Source organism: Aythya fuligula, chromosome 3 (genome assembly GCF_009819795.1).
Source record: "Aythya fuligula isolate bAytFul2 chromosome 3, bAytFul2.pri, whole genome shotgun sequence".
NCBI classification, from domain to species: domain Eukaryota; kingdom Metazoa; phylum Chordata; class Aves; order Anseriformes; family Anatidae; genus Aythya; species Aythya fuligula.
This window is the reverse complement of record NC_045561.1, coordinates 95,842,018-95,856,006: the sequence shown is the minus strand read 5'-3', so window position 1 is coordinate 95,856,006 and position 13,989 is coordinate 95,842,018. Positions and strand designations below refer to the sequence as shown.

The following is a 13,989-nucleotide window of genomic DNA, read 5'->3' as shown; positions in this document are numbered from 1 at the left end:
GAAACCAAGGTTTCTCTTGATAGTTGCCTTCTGCACAAGAGCTGAAATTCTCAACTTGAGAAACTCTCCTAGCAAATACTACTAAGTTGCGGAATCCCACACTTTCAGTGCTAAATACAAGATTCTCTGCTTTTAAGTTTCTTTTTACAACAAGGATGATAGAAAAAGAACTGGTAGAATAAAGTCTTCCCATATATTCAGTCTTTAGATCTAGGCTCTATATCTTAAAACTGGAAATACTGTTGCCACCCCTTGGCTGTAAATAATAATTTACACCTGATCAAAACACAAACAAAAGACATCCAATGTCAATTTTAAGAAATGAGGAGACAGAATTCAACACCAATTCAAAATATGATTAAAAATATAATAAATACATTCCTTCTTGCAAGCCAGCCAGTACAGATTCTGGTTCTTAGTCTCTCTTACACCTTCCTTTGTTAGTTCAGATAAGTATGATCCAGTATTTTCTCCACATGGACTTTTAACGCTGAACTGTTTTCTTATGAGATAAACATGCACTCTTGAATCATTTTTGTCACTCTTTTTTAACAACCTATCTAGTTTTCAAAGATCTTTTGAAACTTGTGAACACCATCCGATTCATGTTGTAATTTTGGCCTAGTGCTGTTTTGCATACAGCTCTGTTCTACACTTAACAACTGTTCATTATAATACTGTACTAAGAACCATATCATAGGGATTTAAATGAACATATTATCCTCCTGTGCTATTACTTCTGAGGCTATAAGTGTAAACAGTTTTCATACCAGTTGAATTCTTGGCCTCAGTTTTCAATTTGTCAGTTTACCATTAAGCTAATTCATATGACAGAAATACATAATTGAATTGGAACAAAATTCACTGCCCGTGAATGTTTTATGTATAGGCATAGAGTCTATTTTTAAGTCTCTTCTATCCACTTCATACATAGGCTGCATGGGATCTACAGAAGAAATTCTATACTCTTCCATTTTTTTTCCAGCATATTTTTACATGACTGTTTTCAGTACCCATCATGGTTGAAGAAAAGAGCAAAGAATAGGAGTACTGGGAATAATGTCAGTAGGTAGCACTTGTCCAAATAACTTAAGAAATAATATCAAAAGAACACTTTATCGTCCTTTAGACTTCTAAAGTATAGGCTTGCCACATACACTAAACTACAGTTTGGACTTCAGAAAAATAAAATAATGGTGATTTTAATGCTTTCACATTTTATTTTTTTTCTCTCTACAGTTACCTGAAAAGAAAGTTGTGGGAACCTGGGGTCTCTTCTCACAGATAACGAGTGATAGAACTAGAGGCAGTGGCCTCAAGTTGCATCAGGGGAGGTTTAGGTTGGAAATTAGAAGGAATTTCTTCTTAGAAAGAGCAGCCAGATAATGGAAAGGGTTGGCCCCTTTCCATTTCCACCTTGGTGGTGGAGTCATCATCCCTGGGGATGTTTAAGAAAAAGTTGCACGTGGTGCTTAGGGACATGGTTTAGTGGGTAATATTGGTAGTAGGGTGATGGTTGGACCAGATGATCTTAGAGGGCTTTTCCAACCTTAATGATTCCATTATTTTTCTAAAAGTCTTTAGAAGCTTCCTTAGGAAACTTTCATAGAAAAGTTATTTACTTTACTTTTTAATTTACAAAAGTTGAACACTACGTTCTACCAAAAACTGACAGTTTTCTCAAGGTAGATAAAATAGAGTTTTTTGTTTTTATTATTATTATTATTATTATTATTATTATTATTATTATTATTATTATTATTATTATTATTATTATTATTATTATTATTTATTCATTTCTGGCCTAAAATGTGAGATCCATGATAAAGTTCTAGACAAGTATTGTTTTCAGTCTCTGAAACTGAGATGCAGTCTACTGTGAAAATTGCTAATATTATGCAGTTTAAAGGAGAAAAATTCTTGAATGATTCCTGAGGTACAACTGCTAGGAAAATATTCAAGTTGAAAGTAGTGGGGGTTTAAGTAGCATTATTCAAATTATCTTTCATTAAAAGAAAAGATGAATTCATCAGGTTAAACAAGACTGACACTAAATTTTAAAAATGTCCATAAATAATGAATGAAGAAAAAGTAAAGTATTTGTCTATTTTTAAATGTGCTTCCTTACAAAAAATCTGAACCTCCAATCATCTTTTATGTTTACACAATGTTAGAAAATATACTGTTTTACTTCTACTAATACCTTTATTACTTCTACACCAACTACTATTTTTTCTTACAAGAAAGATATACTAGTATTAGAAACAGTACTAATCTAATGTTAATTTGATACAATACTCAGTCCCAAGAGAAAAAAAAAATCAGCCTTGACCACCAGGTATTCTGTTTGCTCTCTTCAAGCTTTCCTCCACTCTAGTTGCAGTGTAAAGAACTAAAGGAGCTGAATCTAGCTGTACAAGAAATATTTACAACAATATTAGCAAAAACCTGCAGAAATTTTGTATGAAGAGATTTGCTAACAGAAAAAACACTGTGGAAAATGCATGTATAAGACCTAGCTTTTAAAGTGGTACTCTGTTTTTATCGTGAAACATTATTCTCTTCTCCTTTAATATCATGGATAAGGCACTCAACATCCCATTTCAACATATGAAGCAATGGTCCTACTGACTTGAGTCTCTTTAAATACATGACAGTAATTCAGTCTCTGAACATAGTGTGAAATAGGAACATTTGATGGCATAATTAAAAACCCAAGTCAAACTTTATGTACAAGTGGGTCAAACTAAAGTTGCCATTCTTGATTTTAGAATGCTCAGTTCTGTAACATTAATGATATTTTTATGTACACAGAGAGATGACAAATAATACTCCAACAAATCTGCATATATGCTTTCCTATAATATATTCTACTTGCTTGAGTGAATTTTGTAAACCAAAATGCCTTCCTGTCAGTCAGCTAAAAAAGACAACCATAGATTAGTGTGACAGTGTAACTACACAGGTTAAACTAAGGTTTATACATGTCGGTTGAAGTTATTAAAATCAATCATAGAATCAAAGAATCACAGAATGACTTGGGTTGGAAGGGACCTTAAAGATCACCTAGTTCCAACCCCCTGCCATGGGCAAGGACACCTCCCACCAGACCAGGTTGCTCAAAGCCCCATCCAGCCTGGCCTTGAACACCTCCAGAGGTTGCGCATCCACAGCTTCTCTGGACAACCTGTGCCAGGGCCTCACCACCCTTACAGTAAAGAATTGAATATCTAACCTTAATCTCCCCTCTTTCAAGCCATTCCCCCTTGTCTCCTCCCTGACATGGGAGTCCCTTCCCAGCTTTCCTGTCTAAGGTCTCCCCTATAAGGTCTCCCCGGTGCCTTCTCTTCTCCAGGCTGAACAACCCCAGCCTGTCTTCATAGAAGAGGTGCTCCAGCCCCTTGATCATTCTCATGGCCCTTGTCTGGACTCATTCCACTACTTCTGTCTCCTTTTTGTGCTGGGGTCCCCAGAGCTGACTGCAGCACCCCAGGTGGGGTCTCATGAGAGCAGAGTAGACGGGTAGAATCACCACCCTCGACTTGCTGGCCACACTTTTGATGCAGCCCATAGGATATGCTTGGCTTTTTGGGCTGCAAGCACACATTGATATGCATGGTATATACATACATCTTTTTGTTAATTTGGTCCTACTATTCTGATTTCAAAATAGGTGTGCAATAATGAACCATTTGAGAAAAGTGTGCACTTTGTTTGATATATAAGGGTATCTGATATCATGCTTTTTTTCAGTACCTTATATATAATTTCCAAAAGCTCTATATATAAACCAAAACCATATGTGGTCTCTTCCAAATGTAGGTGATCTCTACATGGGATTTTGTACAAATTTAAAGTACAAAGTTATATTGTATTAGTCAGATGCTCACATTATATTTTATTGTTTGTTTTTTTGCTTGTTTGTTTTGTTTGTTTTCTAATCAATAGATTTTAATACCCAGGTCACATCATTATAAAGAAAACAAACAACAAGCAAACAAACAATTATCCTAAAAAGAGTTCTCAATTTCTGCATTTCTAGTCTGGAATACTTGCATTTATTTCTGTACCTTTTGCCTGCTACACCAAAAATGCAAATATTTGCACACTGAATAATTAGTTTAGACACTTGACTACAAATCATCCAATATGAGAAAAAACTAATATTTTTTATTGCATTTAAAAATTTTATTTTAGACGTTTTATATTTGGTATTTTAACTTTTACTCTTTGTGATTAGCAAGCTTGTCTAAACTTTCTGACTAGCAAAATCCTTCTTCCAAACAAATTCCCCTTACTTCTCATTGTCTTTTCCCTTGCCTACTTAGGAAATGAGAAAAACATAGATGATATATTAGTCTATATATCAATGACATATATCAGTGATATACGTCATATCTAAACTCTCTGTGCTGTAACTATTTCTTTGAAACAACTGAGATATAAAGCAATACACTATCCTCTAAGCACAGACCTCTGCAAAAAAAACAAAGTCCTAACACTAGCTTACTGTGCAGAAATTATAAAAAGTGACCATCAATAAACATGTTATATAAGTTCAATCTAACATTTTAGAGTCCAAGAAGCAATCACTGCATTCTGTGTGCAGAATAAAGAGAGGTACCTGGGGCCAAGGGATTTATTAACATTACTGTAAGAACAGTTCACTGATGAGTTTTATTCTGGCCAGTGTGGACTACACCACTGATCTTAGTAGAAAAACCATGGAAATAATGGGTAGCTAGCCAGATAAGTTTGCAATGCAGATCCAGATAGAGTTTTCCGAGGGAGTAGGTGCATCTTGTTGGGAAAACAAAACACACAAAACAAAAACATACTATAAATGTTATGTTGTTATGCTCTATACTTTAGTAGAAGCTTTCAAAAATGTTCAGGGCAAAAATAAAGCAGACATACGTTATTTTTTATATTCTAATATTCTACCCTTGTTAAAAAAATAAATAAATAAAAGATTTAATTGCTTTGATCATTTTATTTGCTGTTAAACTTGCAGGAAAGTAAGAGTGCATTCAAGTATGCAAACCTCTACCAACCAGTTTTTCATATGTTCAAATATACAATATATTAAAAATAAATAAATAAATAAAATACAATATAATACAATGTTTGTATTACAACAAAACAACAACAACAACAAAACAAACAAACAAAAACAACTAGTATATCTTTAAGAAATTATAATAGCTGGTATTACAATTCTAACATAGAAAGACATCATACATTACAAGAGACAAGTTTGGTAAGGGACCATCCTTCATCCTCACTAATGGGAGGACAAGCCACTACTACATGCTTTGAGGAATTGGGGAATATGTATGGTAGTAATGTGATGAATAGGTGGCGTGTATGCAGATTGTCCATAAATTGAACACTTCTTCAGTATTTCAATATGTTGATTTTGGTGTAGGTGTTTTTTTTGTTTGTTTGTTTGTTTGTTTTTTAATGTAAGTGAACTTTTTTAAGATAGGGATGAATGTGATTAAAGTATTTTAATGACTGTTGTTTTTTTATTATTATTATTTTTTTCATTTTGTTTTCTTTTTTTTTTATTTTCTTTTGCCCACAAGGATCATGGAGACCAACTCCTGGCTCCACACAGGACCACCCAAAAATCAGATCATGTTTCTGAGAACGTTGTCCAAACACTTCTTGAACTCTAGCAGGCTAGGTGTCATGAGCACTGCCCTGGGGAGCATGAACCAGTGCCCAGGTACCCTCTCGGTGAAGAACGTTTTCCTAACATCTAGCCTGAACCTCCCTGATATAAATTAATCAACTCCAATTATATGATGTAAGTTAGCCAGCCCAGCTTCAGTTCCAGAATATTTCTGGGGAAATATGAGGGAGTATACGTATTTGTCAGAATCAATGTAATTGTAAATAGACCTAGATCTAGCCTAGGTAGTGCTATATTTCAAATACAGGAAAAAAAAAAAAAAAAAAAAAAAAAGTCTCAATTTCAAGAAGTCAAAATATCTATGGATTTTGTCTTACTAAGATGCTACACGTGAGGCTGACTGTACCATGTAGGTGCTGCCTAAAAGGAAGAAACAAAATGATCCATACATATCTCTAAGAAAAGCTTCTAACATTGCCTGAATATACTGACATGAGCTGTTTCTTCATTAGAATGTATTTTCCTGAATTTACTGTCAAGGATTTTTCAAGAAAACTAGGCTACCCATATGCATATTTTAGAACGATACAATAGATGCAGTAGAAGGTAATTTTAGGTACATGTTGAGTCTGCAGGGTTAGACAGCTTGTTTAGAAAGACAGTAATGCTAGTGGTATTTTGTCGGTAAGCAATCCAAGCTTTCTGTTAATGTATTTAAACCTTGTTCACATACTTAATTTTAAAAATCTTGTGCTTTTTATGCTATCTTAAACGTGGTGGAAAATTATACTGTAGGTCACAGTGTTTCCTTAAGTTAGTTCTCTCACTCATATTCCTGTCAGTCTGTTGTGCTATGAATTAAACCTTTATACCTCTTCAGCACAGTAGGTTGTAAATTAATAGGTGCAAAGAAAGCAATAGTGTTGTGAATTAAGCATCAATTTATTGCTTCTGTACTTCTCACTTCATACACCGTTCACATGCTGGTGTTAACAGCTAAGCAGTCTCCGTGTCTGTACAGATAACACTGGCAAGAGATATTAGTTTACAATCACTAATACTAACATCAAGTTAATTCACCACCCTCTTTGTTTTAGGCTAAATAACTTTTCAAAAGCTGATGATACTTTTATCTACACGGTTATTAATATATATATGTATAATATTTAGGATGAAGATATTACAAAAGATAAAGCAATGCATTTCAGATATGCTTTCTTTAAACACAAATGTAAGAACTTTTTCAAGATTTCTATATGATACATTACCTTAATCTAAGCATCTTTATTAACAGGGCCTTAAAAAATTGCCTTTGCATCAGAACTCTACCATTTTTAATCAGATTATTTCCATCACATCTATCTCTGAACACAAGATCGAAACACAATGCAAAGTAAAGCTGCTGTCCAAAATGAATGTTACAGTGTTTTGTTACATTTCTACCTGAAGCTCAAAAGAACTACATACATATTTCATCGTTTGCCATCATTACATGGGCAAGTATCTAGTGAAAAAATCACAGTATGCTGATAAGGCTACCAAATATTTAGCAGGAAATAAAAAGGCTGTCCAGGCTTCACTGTTGTCCTGCACAGCAGAGGAAAATGTACCAAGAAATTTCTGTTTTAGGGGAAGAGGAAAGGAGAGAGGATATGCCTGATGTATCAACGTGGTGATTAGTGATGGTGGTTTTTCTGTGTGCTTAGGATGTTTTTGCTCACTCTGTGCAGGTGGTAGCGCTGACCTGAGTGCACCTCCCAGGCACATTTGGGATGGCACCCTGCAAAGGCTCATCTGACCTAATGCCCCAAATTCTCATCACTGCTATACTGAAGTTCAGATTTCCCAGACACCCCTCACGCCATCCTGAAGCTGCTTCCAAAACTTTACCAGCTCTTTAAAATCTGTCATGCCCAATCTAAAAACAAAAACTCTTTTCATGTTAGATTCATTTTTGTCTCCCAGCTTCCCCACTCAAAGCCCTGACTACTTCCATGATCCACCTTTTCCAGTGCAGCGCCAGGAATTCAGCGATCACATACAAATTCAGATCTTACATTTCAGCTTATTTTTGAGTGGTTACTCTTGATAGTCTTTAGCCTTGTCTTCAGTATTCAATTAGAATCTGAATCTGCCTCAATGTGACCAGTGAAGCTCGTGTCCTCATATAAAATACCCTATAATATTTAATACACACTATAATAATCATAATAAAACAAACAAACAACAAAATCCACACACTTTCTATTATATCTGAAACAATTTAAAGTCAGTAAATAAATAAAAATACCTTCAGGATGCTGAAAGAGAAAGGGAGACAACATCTAGAACATGGAAAAGTAAATAAAAAACAATTTGTCTTAAAATAAGATTTTCTTTCCAGCTTTGCTTTGTTTTCCATAGTATTTTTTATATTCCATTTTTCATCTTTCCTCCTATAGAAATGCTAAAGGGAGACAAAGTTCACTACCTCTCATCTACATTGTGTTTTAGTGTCATGTAATCATAGAATAGTGGAAGGGACCCACAAGGATCATCAAATCCAACTCCTGGCTCCACACAAGACCACCTGAAAATCAGACCATATGTCTGAGAGTGTTGTCCAAACACTTCTTGAACTCTGGCGGGCTCAGACTCCAAAGACGGACTCCAAAGACAAAGAGCAGTGTTCACTATATTTTCCCAAGTCTGCTAGCAATATACTTAGAAATGTGGATAATTCATTCTTTCAAGCAAGCATTTGAATGCCTGCAGAAAATCAATTTTGGAACATGATGATTTTGATAAATATAGCAAAGTACAAGATACATCACTGATGAGATGAGCTTATTAATACTTATTATGGAAAAAACGTAGGAGTGAAGGAACTGTTTATCTGCATATGTTTGGATATAGCGACTGGTATGCCAAAGAACTGGATATAGATACTGAATTAAAACATGTTATTTCCCCCTCAGGGAATCTTAAAAGATTCTGGAAAGCAATATTTTAAGAACTAGAGGATATCAGTTGTCTGTTTTCCCAGTTTAGTGGTAAAGGTGCCATAAATGCCTTCTATGCAAAATGCTGTGGTTACTTTCCTTCCAAATCCCCTAATTTGTTAGTGGGATAATCCTTTCAAAGACTATTTAACAATTCTGAGACCAATGAAACATTCACTCCAACACTACAGATCTGCAGAGACAGTAAAGTTCAGCACAATATTTGCAAACTGCTTATGCATCATTTTGACTATGTCTACATCACATGGCTGAGGTTCTTCTTTTCTCTTTTCTTTTTTTGGTGTTTTTTTTTTTTTTTTTTTTTTTTCGGCTTTTGTTTTGTTTTGTTTTTAAGGGGGCAGAGTATAATTTTCAAACCTTAATCTATTGAAATAAAAAAGGGAATTATCTATTAGATTAGGGATTATCTATAGATTAGGGACTATCTATTAAAATAGATAGGGAATAGGAGATTGACTAGAATGTGTCAGTGCTTGTTTGGGATGAATTTTAGCAGATTATAAATTTAGAAGTTTGATTATGGCAGCAAATTCTGGAGGGTGTAGAATCAGACAATTTTGGAAGGAGGGAAAGGGAAGGGAGTCTTTAAAAGACATGGAACTTGCCATATCACTTTGGGATTCTGTCATTTACTGTCAGCAATATGTGCAATATGCCTAATGAATATATGTGTTAGTACAGGATTCTGAACAAATGATGTATGGAAGAAATCAGTTAGTATAAATATACTGTCATGCTTCATGAACATAACTTTAATGCAAATCATGGGAGGAAACATATTATGCTCACTGTATTTTTCAGTCTTGTAAGGTTCTTCATACAGATACATATACTACCTTTCTTGCTCATCTTAAAAGTATCTTTGTCCTTCCAATGTATCTTGGCTTTTTGGAACAGTATTATCTTCTATGTTAAAACAGTTTAAAAAGTATTTAGCATTCCTGTATACTTTTGAAACAGAGTATTCAAGTACTAAACAGCATTACTGAATTTCAAATGTGGTAGACTAATAAAAATATATAGAGAGAGAACAACTGAAAACTTTGCAATGTGGAAGTTAATAGAATTATAGAATTCAAGGGTAACTATGCAACTTCTTTTTCTTTTATATGGGAATAGAATGTTCATTGCAGATCAGATGGACAGGTTATCAAGTACAGAAGATTATATTTACAGGACCAATTTTCCTGACCAAAACAGGTAAAAGAGAAAATTGGGTTAAAACCTAGAAAAAGGTAAGAGCTTACTAAAACTAGCAGGCAACAAGATAACTGCATCTCCAAGATAAACAAATGGCTTTGCAGTTTCAGTAGAGTTTCATTGGTGACAAACAGGGATGTCTGGCAGCAGCTCTTCAAGGAGGCTAAAATAAATACATCGATTCAAATAAAATAATCTAACAGTATTCTAAAACAAAAGAAAAAAAGTTTGAATCTGATTGCCTTCCTCTTGTTCCATGGTCATGGAACATCCTTTCTTGCTCGATGGAAAAGGAAAAGAAAATAAATAGAGCCCTATATTCTCAAGGGTGTACCCAGAACCATTTTTGGGTGTATAACAACAACTTTATTGGAAGCGCATCTGCAAGCAACTTTTTCACAGTAAACCAATAGATGGTGCTCTTCAGCTGTATAATCATATAATTTTGAGATAACTATTCAGTTCATATGTATGGATCTGCTTCCATGGATATCTATTAAAGAGGTGATTTACTCCACTCGGTATGTTCATGCATTACTTTGTTACAGACTTCTCACAATACAGATGGTAAGATTAAGACAGATCTCTATAAAAAAGGAAATACATAGATTGGAATGCTACTGATTTGAACTATATGTAAAAGCTTGTACGGGTGTATTTATTTAAGAAACACAATTTACTATTATGACCCAGTAGTTACAAGAGTTAATTCATTACACAGAAACAAGATGAGGGTTTCAGATGACTCTAGCTACTTATGTCAAACCATATGCCAAGTATATAGCAATTCATTACCATTGCTTCCAAATCACTCTCACATTCACATCCATTTTTATGGCCTTTCACTAGGATTTGAAGTGATTTATAAGAAAGTCAGAATAATCCTAAAGGTATTTTTAAATAGTATTAGAAAATTAATTTGGACTAAAATAATGTATGAGGTGTACTCCATTCATTCTCTTCTATTAGCAAAAATTGGGAAAAAAACTGAAGGATAGTAATTTTGGGTCAAAATGGAACCAGTCAAATAATATTAGTAAGGTAACGAATTAAAACAAACTAGTTTCAATGTTAAGATTTCAAGTTCAAAAGTAGTAATTGAAACATGTTTCTTATCACTATAATCACCTTTCATGCAAATTGTAGTATTAGAGATTTTGTGTGTGTGTGAATATGTTTTTAATTTTGCAAAAATGATGGCAAAGACATACTTGCTTGAAAAAGCCTGAGTCTGACTTATCTATGGCCATGTGAATTGCTTTACCTCACCTGAAAATACTCAGTCCAAATTATATATGTACATATGTATATTCATCTTGAGGGTCAGTCTTTGGGAAGACTCATTTTCCTGAGTGATATATTTCTGATCTTACATCATTTTAGGTACTTCTTAATGCTATCTCTAAATCCAACCTTGATTTAATTTTAAATACCACATTAATTTAGATGGAATCTAAAGAGACATGTTTGAAACTATTTAAAAGAGAGATTTAATTTACAGAAATCATATAAATAAGAAATTTATTTTAATTGTAATAATAAATCACAGAGGAGCCCTTCAGATTTTTCAAAAATCCAGACAATTGATGGACTTTGAGATGTACTCCAGACATACCAATAAACGGTTTTTCTGATATGCTCCCAGAAGTACTCTTCTTGGCATTGCAAACGAAAGCTTACCAACTCAAGATAAACATGTTTTACATCCCAAGCTCCTTTATGTAATAGCAAATTAAGTGAGTGATTCAAATTCAAAAAGGTTTCTTTCATCTACATTCTAATAATACTTTTACTTCCTCCACAGATTAAAAAATCTGTTCTACCTGTTTCACATTCATTTTGCAAACAGTAATGTTCATCTTTTTAAGCTTGTTGACACTCATATTGATTCAAAACAGGAAGAAAAATGTGTTCATCTATATGTGAACATCCATTCAAGACCCAGACCTACATAACTGCACTTTACTTAGACAAAAAACTTTAATAACTTTGGACACTCTAATTGTATCATGGACATAAAATGAATAGTGAGGTAATGTCACTTGAATCTTTTATAAACTAATACCATTAGGATGGATTGCATGCATGATTTTCAAATAATCTTTCATGAGTAAAATAAATAAATAAATAAATAAATAAATAAATAAATAAAAACTTGTTCTTTTCCAGGGCTTTGGAATACAAACCTACAATCAGCTCTATAACGTGGAAACTGACTGAACATCTTAAAGAAGGTTTAGAAACATGAGGCATATAATATAATAAATATAATATTTTATAGATACATCATACTGTTTTTCCTCAGCATGTAGATTTTACTTGTTCTAGCATTTCTATCACTTCACTGTATTGTTTATTCATTTTTCATTCCATTCATTTTTCAGTCCATTCATTTTTCATGGTAATCCTACTAGAACTGCTTATTACTTTGCCTATAACCTATCTGCAAAGGGTAATTGTCACTAAACTGATCACTAATTGATCACTAATCTGATCTTTTTTCTTTATTTTCCTTCTCTTTCTAACTTTTTCAGTGCTGTGTTTCTATGCTTTTCAATAGGAAAATATTTGGCTTATTCTCCAGCAAATAGAACAATCATAATTACCAATTCATGCTAATGGAATATGTGCCTTCTAACACAGAATTACTGCAGAAATCTGTTGACGTGATGCCAGATACAATAAAAGGGAGCAGTGAAGAAAAAAAAAAATAAATCATATTTTAAGATGAAACACCTCTAGACCATTAGTTTTAAGTATGGAACAATTTCACATTAAAGCACAGAGCACAGCTGATTTTAATGGATTACAACATGCACTACATTTAGCATGTCTCTAATGTCGCTATGGTAACCGTTCTGATTTAAATATAGCTGAATGTGTAGCTTCATTCCAAATTATCCAATAACCTTTTAAACATTTCTTATAAAACTTCTCATAGCTTCTTCAAACTTTTAGTAATGATCATATGAACATGATGATAATGAACATATAATAAATCCTTAATTTTTTGTGATAATGTTTAGCTTCTAAAAATGTTTCCAATCAAAAAGCTGGTATCAAGGAAAAAGACAAAAATGTTCAGACTAAATTCTAGGAGAAAGAAGATTCTTAGTATAGCTCTGATTTCCAACTGATCAATATCATGAGATCAATGCAGAATATGCATTCTTTGCTTTCTAAATATTCTTCTACGTCATCTATTATGAAAAATCTTCTGGAGAATGGATGTGTATATGTGATTGTCTGTACATCCTAGGGATCATAGTATCATAGAATGTAAAATTATTCCTATATTTATATGTTTAAGTTCAGTAACATGATTTCTTGCAATTAAGTTACAAATACGTTGTTAGTTATCTATTAGAGCCCATCATATAAAACTGAACGGACAGATTTTTGTGTTCTGTAACAAGATTCCATTAGCTCTTTCCTTTACGTATTTCAATTTCTGCTCCTCAGAACAGACAATAACAACAACAACAAAAAAAAAATGTAATTTATGAATACAATGAGTGTTTGTGCATGAGAGAAAAACAAGTAGGTTGCCACGCACTGAATTTCAGACAGTCAGATATGAGCACCTAATCTGATACAAAGCTAATTCAGTGACTGCTGTTATACAATTTTTGGTCATGTGGAAATGTAGGAGAGTAAACTTGTGACAGAGATCCAGGAGCATCTCCAGAACAAAGTTTTTATATATTTGACAGAAATGATTTCTGTACTTTTTTATTTGATAGAGTTTTTTAACAGATCAGATGCTACATAGAACTTCATAAAATATATTGCATTGCTTAGTGAGTCATGACGTTAAAATAAGAGTGAGATTGGATCAGATCTCCTGGAAGGGCATTCTGAAGATAATATCCATCAGCAATCTGTGAGTAGCATGTCTGTGTATGGGTTTTGTTTGTTTGTTTGTTTGTTGTTTTATTTTGTTTTGTCTTTTCAAGGCTACATTTTATAGCAATGGCACATATGTCAAACACAAGACATTCTTCTCAGAGATGAAAAAAATACAAAGTCTGTATATGTAGCTTGAAGATATATCCCAATACAAACTGTTCCACAATTTAATCCATTCCCATGAAAAGAACTATCACATTCTACTTAGTACAGAGAAAGTAGTTTTAGTATTGTAATTAC

The 13,989-nt window shown here is 33.5% G+C and overlaps 1 protein-coding gene across 4 annotated transcripts in view; it reads right to left on the bottom strand.

Annotated features, from left to right (window-relative positions):
* Nucleotides 1-13,989, bottom strand: part of CSMD1 (CUB and Sushi multiple domains 1) — a 1,186,669-nt gene that overhangs the window by 566,614 nt on the left and 606,066 nt on the right. The gene's annotated exons all lie outside the window — the stretch shown is intronic.